This window comes from Saccopteryx bilineata, chromosome 10 (genome assembly GCF_036850765.1).
Source record: "Saccopteryx bilineata isolate mSacBil1 chromosome 10, mSacBil1_pri_phased_curated, whole genome shotgun sequence".
In the NCBI taxonomy this organism is placed as follows: Eukaryota; Metazoa; Chordata; class Mammalia; order Chiroptera; family Emballonuridae; genus Saccopteryx; species Saccopteryx bilineata.
Window position 1 is genome coordinate 39,000,429 of NC_089499.1, and position 6,180 is coordinate 39,006,608.

The 6,180-nt window shown below is 44.8% G+C and overlaps 1 long non-coding RNA gene across 1 annotated transcript; it reads left to right on the forward strand.

Moving 5' to 3' along the window:
* Window positions 1-307: 307 nt before the first annotated feature.
* Window positions 308-3,323, forward strand: LOC136314574 (uncharacterized). The gene is made up of 2 exons (XR_010727335.1): window positions 308-838; window positions 3,192-3,323. It is a non-coding gene; the product is annotated as an uncharacterized lncRNA (long non-coding RNA).
* The last annotated feature ends 2,857 nt before the right edge of the window (window positions 3,324-6,180 follow it).

Below are 6,180 nucleotides of genomic sequence, written 5' to 3' on the forward strand. Positions count from 1 at the left end.
TCCCACCAGGAGGTCAGACATATGAGCAATCTTAGACTCTCCAGATTAACCATCCACCAGCTGAGAACCACCGAGTGACCCTTGTTTATGCAGGAGGGAGCAGAAGAATAACTCGGCCGAGTCCTACCTGAATATCAAACTCACCAAATGAGATATAATAAAAGTAATTATTGTTTTGAGCCACTAATTCTACAGTAGTTTTTTACACATCAGTAGAAAACCATAATATGTAGGCAAATATTACCAACATTGTAAGAAAACTTCTGTGGACCGAACTACAACCATGGCCATGCTCTCTTTTGTAAGGACCAAGAGAAGATCAGAAAATAAGCAGGGCACTAATGGAACAGGGAACTTAAGGGTTACAGGCAGGTCCTGCTCCTGTTCTGTTAGGAATAACATGCCCAAGGTCGTTCAAGAAGCAGAGACAGATAGGGACTCTGGGAGGCTGAAAGAAAGAGAGAGAAAAAAAGGAAAAAGAGACAAATGTTTGCATTCTATTGGTTAAGAGACCCTTATCAGAAGTTTATGTTTGAAATTCTCCACTGAGTAATACCCCCCCCCCGTAACTGCGCACGACCTCCCTAGCCAATGACTAACAGCCACATCAGCTTCTGTATGATGCTTGCTCATCCTAGATAGCCACCCTATAAAAAGGAGCCATTTTAGAAGCTCGTGGCTGCAGTGCTCCAGTCTCTTCGGAGGCGTGGGTTGCCTGCAGTCCCTGTGCAGGTTTAGGGGGCTGCAGTGTTCCCCTGTGTGGGTTACCTGCAGTCCCTGCACAGGTTTAGGGGGCTGCAGTGTTCCCTTGCATGGGTTGCCTGCAGTCCCTGTGCAGGTCTGCAATAAAACTTATAAAATTTACTTTGCGTCTGCTGTGGCCTATCTCGCTAGGATGTAACAGATGGAGGCCCCAGCGAGATTGGCCATGTAAGACCCCTCCTCACAGAGTGGGCTGCAGCAGACGTTGGTAGCTGGGCAGCCTCCGGCAGTTGCCGTTTGGAAACTGAATTTGGCTGATTCGAAACATTTAGAGTCTTGAGACTGTTTGTTAAGCCCCTCAGTGAGATCTTCTGAGCATGGCTTTTAAGGTCTATAGTGACCAAGGAAGTAACAGAAAAGGCAAATAAGGCCCAAAAGAAGTCAGGAAATACCAACTTTTGGCTCCAGCGCCCTAAGGGGCTTCATAGCTGTCATCAAGGCCCTGCTCCAGAGTGGAAAGAAAGGTCATTGAACTGAAGCCTGCCAGGCTTCCCGGTCCCATCAAGGGACACGTCTGTGCTGTGGAAAGAGGGACATGAGAAGGTAAGCTGCCCCCTTGCTCCATGGAGGGAGGGTTCAGTCTCTTCTAGTCCTGCTCCAGCTACCTGTGACCTGACCTTGCCCAGCGTGCTGGGAATTGCCACTGAAGGCCCAAGGACATCGTTCAGGAGCCTAAGGTATTTCTTCCAAGTAGCAGATAAGCTAATAACACAAGGGCCATCTACTATGCCTTGCTTGAATATTTAAGTTTTATTTATCCCTCAAAGATCTCTACTGTGGGTATTGACAGTCTGGTTTTATTGCTTTATGTTTAGTATCTCCTTTGTTCCTCCTATCTCAATGCCCCATGCCTATTATAGGCTGGGACCTGCTGCTAATTCCAGCTAGAAGCAGTAGTCACTAGGACTTAAACTCTAACTGCAATGTGTAGAAATGTAACACCCTTTCCCTAAGTACTTACAGGTTTTATAGGTTACTCAGCAAACTGTTCAAAGACTGTCCAAGAGGCACTTCTAGCAGTACATCACCCAAGGACTGACTCCCACGTAGACAGGTCCACACACCATGATCCTGACAACACCCCCACTACTGCAAAGGCAGAAGGCATACCTGCCTGGGTCCACCGCAGCCGGCTGAAGCTTGCAGTCCCAGCAGAGACACCTTTGTGGACAGCGAAGACTGACCCCATCAACTAAGCTGACCCTGAGAAGGACAGCATGCCCTGCTTCAGCCACAAACCAGAAGTTAACTGGTCCACGCATGGAGACTTTGGGAAGGGAGGGAAACTAAAGTAAAGGAAAGCCAAGTAAGTCATCTTAAGAGGTTTGATGCATGCACTGCTATGAGTCATACAGAAAGGGGGTGTAAGTCCCTTGGCTGAGAGAGAAGCTACAAGGTAAATGAAAGTTATGTATGTGCTCATAGCTACCACTATAGAATAATCTGTGAATATTGGTCATGTGTCCAATAGGCTACTTAGGAAAAGGACACCTCCAAAAAGCAATCTTTAAAAGAGGATTACTTAGTACTAACTTAGTCTTTGCTGAAGGTTAAGGTTTTTAGGAATTAAGAATTCTGATAAATTAAAAAGGAATTGTATGGTTTTAATAATAGAAGGTATGAAGTATAGAGGTACTTTTGAAAAGAAAAGGAAAAGCAAGTTGTTATGAAAGCCAGTTATTTCTGGATAAGAAAGTGCATAAAAGTTGAAGGTTTGTGTAAGTTGCAGAAGGTTTGTGTAAGTTGCAGAAGGTTTGTGCAAGTTGTAAGAAGTTAGTACAGAGAAGAAAAATACAAGGCAGAAAGAAATTAGTCTGTAAAGCTTGTAGTACTAAGGGCACACTATCAGCGTGCCAGCACATACTAGGGAGGACCCCTGACCTAATTAGCTTATAGCTACAGCTAAAGTAGAAAATTCTCATAAGCCCCAGACTTATACCATTCTCCCCACTGATGAAGAATCAAGGATTTGATTTATGCCCTAAAAGGAGTAGGGAATGTAAGGACCAAGAGAAGATCAGAAAATAAGCAGGGCACTAATGGAACAGGGAACTTAAGGGTTACAGGCAGGTCCTGCTCCTGTTCTGTTAGGAATAACATGCCCAAGGTCGTTCAAGAAGCAGAGACAGATAGGGACTCTGGGAGGCTGAAAGAAAGAGAGAGAAAAAAAGGAAAAAGAGACAAATGTTTGCATTCTATTGGTTAAGAGACCCTTATCAGAAGTTTATGTTTGAAATTCTCCACTGAGTAATACCCCCCCCCGTAACTGCGCACGACCTCCCTAGCCAATGACTAACAGCCACATCAGCTTCTGTATGATGCTTGCTCATCCTAGATAGCCACCCTATAAAAAGGAGCCATTTTAGAAGCTCGTGGCTGCAGTGCTCCAGTCTCTTCGGAGGCGTGGGTTGCCTGCAGTCCCTGTGCAGGTTTAGGGGGCTGCAGTGTTCCCCTGTGTGGGTTACCTGCAGTCCCTGCACAGGTTTAGGGGGCTGCAGTGTTCCCTTGCATGGGTTGCCTGCAGTCCCTGTGCAGGTCTGCAATAAAACTTATAAAATTTACTTTGCGTCTGCTGTGGCCTATCTCGCTAGGATGTAACACTTTCACAAAGCACTGTGAGAATCCACATGGTTTGCGCTCTAGTCATGAAGGGATGATTCTATCTCTGTGAAAGTGTTCACTTAAATGCCAAGTGACCTTAGTGCATTTAGGTAGTTCTTTTCACATCATTAACCATCTGACAGGGATGCCTGCAGTACATAAGATTAAAAGTTTCTACCCACAGAGGAGGAATCAGAAATTTAAATAAGCTATTTCTGAAACTGTCATGTGAGTCAGTGAGTAAACCTATTTTGTTCTGCATGAAACTTCAAAAATAGCTTGTTGAAATAAAGCGAGCTAAAGACAGTTGTCAGTGTTATGTTCTCTGAATACCGATTTGTAATTGAGACTATGTTTTTCCAAAATTTCTAGGCATAAATCCCAATAATACTAATCTAATCTGTGACATGGGCAAAGGTCACCAGCTCAGGAAGGAGCAAGAGGATGAGGAAAGAATTCTTTCTCTTTCACAGGAGCAGGGCTAGCCCTAGGAGGAATTTAAGAATGGAGAGTATAGCGTTGTCTTCAGCCCTCCAGTACATTGGAATTCCTTTTCCCCAGTCACTGGGACCCTAAGGACACCCCCCAGTGGTGGAATCCCATCAGACTTGCCCTCAGCTCCTGCAAACCCTCCCCCTTCATGCTGTGTGCTCCTAGAATTACTGATCCAATTTCTCCCCCTACTCAGCCACAGAACCAATTCTCATGATACAGAAATGGTTAATTGGCTCCTTCTGCTTTTATTAACATTACTGAGATTCCAGGCTGCGTGGCTAAGTGAAGCAAAAATGACCAGGAGGACCAGCCAGCAGACAGATAGCTCTTCTTTGAGTGTCTTCTGGCTTTTTACTGTGTCTTTTCTCCTCCCCCTCTAAATCTGTAAATTATCTCCAGCACCTTAGAGGTGGCAGTAGCAAGGGATTCAATGAGGAGGAAGCTTACAGGTTAACTCACCTATGTTTGGGTAGTTTGTAAATTGAAAACTTTACTTGTAATCATCTCAAGGGTGAAATCTACAGAGGGTAGTTCCAGGCCCAGCATCCAATGCTTAACAACGGGCTCTCTGAAGAAAGAGCCCTGATTGGTAACCTTCGTCAATCCCTGTGGTGTAAATGCTCCCGTCATATTTGATTTTAAGCTATGTGGACAGAAAAAAGGGGCCACATATTAAAACTGACAAGCTTAAGAGAGGACTGCAGGGCGTGCTTCACAAACTCGGAGAACAAAAGTAACACAGAAATTAAAACATCTTAACTAAAAGCAAGGCATGGCAGTAGTCATGTCTTAGGCTAATATCTTTTCTTTGATAAAGGTCAGTCTTTACCTTAACTAGACTGTCTATTGTCTATTTGCATCTAGGATAACATACCTTTGCAATGTCAGAATAACCCCCTGTAAAGCCAGTATCCATGGCCACCATCACAGCTGCCTGGCCCATGCAGGTTCGCATTGGATTCGGACAGTCGGTAATAAAACAACGGAGCCAAAAACTGGCAGGCCATTATCTTTAATCCTAGCTTGCACACGGCAGGCAAGAAATACACATAGTGGGAAAACACTTCCCTTTCCATTCAGGGCTCCCAAAGCCACTGACTTATCTGAGTTTCCTAGAATCAAAGGTTTCTAGCCTCACCAATCTCATTCACCTCTGTTCCCCATCTCCTTTTCTGCACAAACTCTACATAAACTGGCTTCTCCTTCAGCACTCCACCATCTTGGCTGCTTCTCCTCTCCTCCACATGACCTTTCTCTGATCTCTCCTCTAATGCTAATCTCAGGAACCGAGAGAGCAAGCTCCTGGGCTGCCCCACTTTATAGTCTAGAGATCAAAACCTTTAATCCAATATACAAAACAGGGAAGTCTCTAATACAAAGTCATTTATTTGAGGCATGATGGGATTGCACCACCCCACATCAAAAAGGGTGGGAAAGGCTTAGTCCTAAAACCAAGCCCCAGGCTACAAGGATCCTGCCTGCCCACAGCCCACCCCCAACACACGTTAATATCACCTGGGCGACGGGCTTTCATGTGGGCAGCGCCATCTTTAACAAAGTGAGCATAATATATTTTATCTGCCCAACACCCCCCTTTCTGCAGACCCCTCAGGGCACAATCTGCCACCAGAGCAGAAACCACGGAACCCCTTACTGTTATCTTGTTCTCCTCACGTCATCTCTATGTGCTGTGAATGTTAATTGTTAACTACCCTGTACCCACCAATATAAAAAAAAAGTATTTGTCTTTCTATTTTACCCAATCTCAGAGATTTTCATACTTTGCTTTCTCCTGCCCCCATAATCTATTGCCAGTGGATTTCATGTAATCCCCTTATGCCTCCTCCTTTGATTGTAATAATGTATAATAAAATAAGCTGCAAAACTGCCATTCTCCAGAACAGTTTCTCTATCCATTGAGATATTGCTTCCCAGCAATTGAGACAGTTTGGCTCAAAAACTTATAAAAATTCTCCACAGGTTTCGATGTCTCTTATGTTGGCATGTATCATCAGTGAACCTGGAGCTGAGAAGGGCTGTGCACAATCAGCTCTCTGGACCCAGCAGGAACCAGCTCCAGCCAGCATCACCAGCATCTGTGGAGGCCATGCCTTACTCCCAAGCCTGAGCAGCCAAAATAAACTGGAGATGGGGGTTCTACCTGGAGATGCTTTTTCAGAGGAAACTGATCACTGAGATCCAACAAATACCCTCTATCTTTGCCCATGAAGTTCTGCTCAGTTCCTGCCTCCAGAGTCCTTTTCTCTGCATACCTGGAACAACTTGGCTTCTAGCTCATTGCTAAGTGATAAGAAGCATAGT